This window comes from Penaeus vannamei, chromosome 22, assembly GCF_042767895.1.
Source record: "Penaeus vannamei isolate JL-2024 chromosome 22, ASM4276789v1, whole genome shotgun sequence".
NCBI lineage: Eukaryota > Metazoa > Arthropoda > Malacostraca > Decapoda > Penaeidae > Penaeus > Penaeus vannamei.
In genome coordinates, this window is record NC_091570.1 from 22,965,382 (window position 1) to 22,966,134 (window position 753).

At 59.2% G+C, this 753-nt stretch overlaps 1 protein-coding gene across 1 annotated transcript in view; it reads right to left on the reverse strand.

Moving 5' to 3' along the window:
• The window catches only part of dop (microtubule-associated serine/threonine (MAST) protein kinase dop), a gene marked incomplete in the record, with an annotated part of 290,600 nt that extends 290,326 nt beyond the window's left edge, over positions 1-274 (reverse strand). Inside the window, 1 exon segment of the mRNA XM_070136722.1 lies at positions 164-274.
• Positions 275-753: the final 479 nt, after the last annotated feature.

Sequence of the window (753 nt, forward strand, 5' to 3'; positions counted from 1 at the left end):
CCGTAGCACCTGAGCACCGGACACAGCACAGCACAGCACACCCGGGGGGTATCCCACGTATTACCCTCGTGGAAACACCCTCCACAAAAAAGCAAAAAGGTAACAGCCAAAACAAAACAAATTGGAGAGAATAAAGAGAACACAACACCGAAGTAACACTAACACAACACACTCCAAGCACGTCGGAGCGAGAGAGCGACGGCGCGTGTGATCCCGGGCACGCAACGAGAAGGGGTACACCGCGCATCACCACAGTCAAGGTACAACTGGTGGCCGTCGGGGCGCTGGTGGTAGTGGTGGTGGTGGTGGTGGTGGTGGCGGAGGGGCGGAGGGAGGGAGGGGTGGAGGTGGCGGCGGTGGAGGGGCGGAGGGAGGGAGGGAGCCAGGGAGAATAGTAGTGGTGTTCGCGGAGAGAGGGAGAGAGGGAGAGAGGGAGAGAGGGAGGGAGGGAGGCGCACGGAAGGGAAGGGATGGGAGAGGAGGCCCCGGGAACCCACGGACCGACAGACGGGCGCACGTACACACGAACGCACGCCCGTAGACGCACACACGGGGCGCGCGAGGGAGAGGGAGAGGAGGACCGCGCTCTCGTATGAAAGGGGCGCGCACAGGTAAGTTCTCTGGCTACCTATTCCCTCCTGAGTCCCGGATCTTACTGGCTTCTACTCCGTATCGAACGCGGTAATTAACCGATAAATATTTTTCATCCCTCCTTTTTTTATTATCCTCCTTCCATCTCTCTCTTCCTCTTCC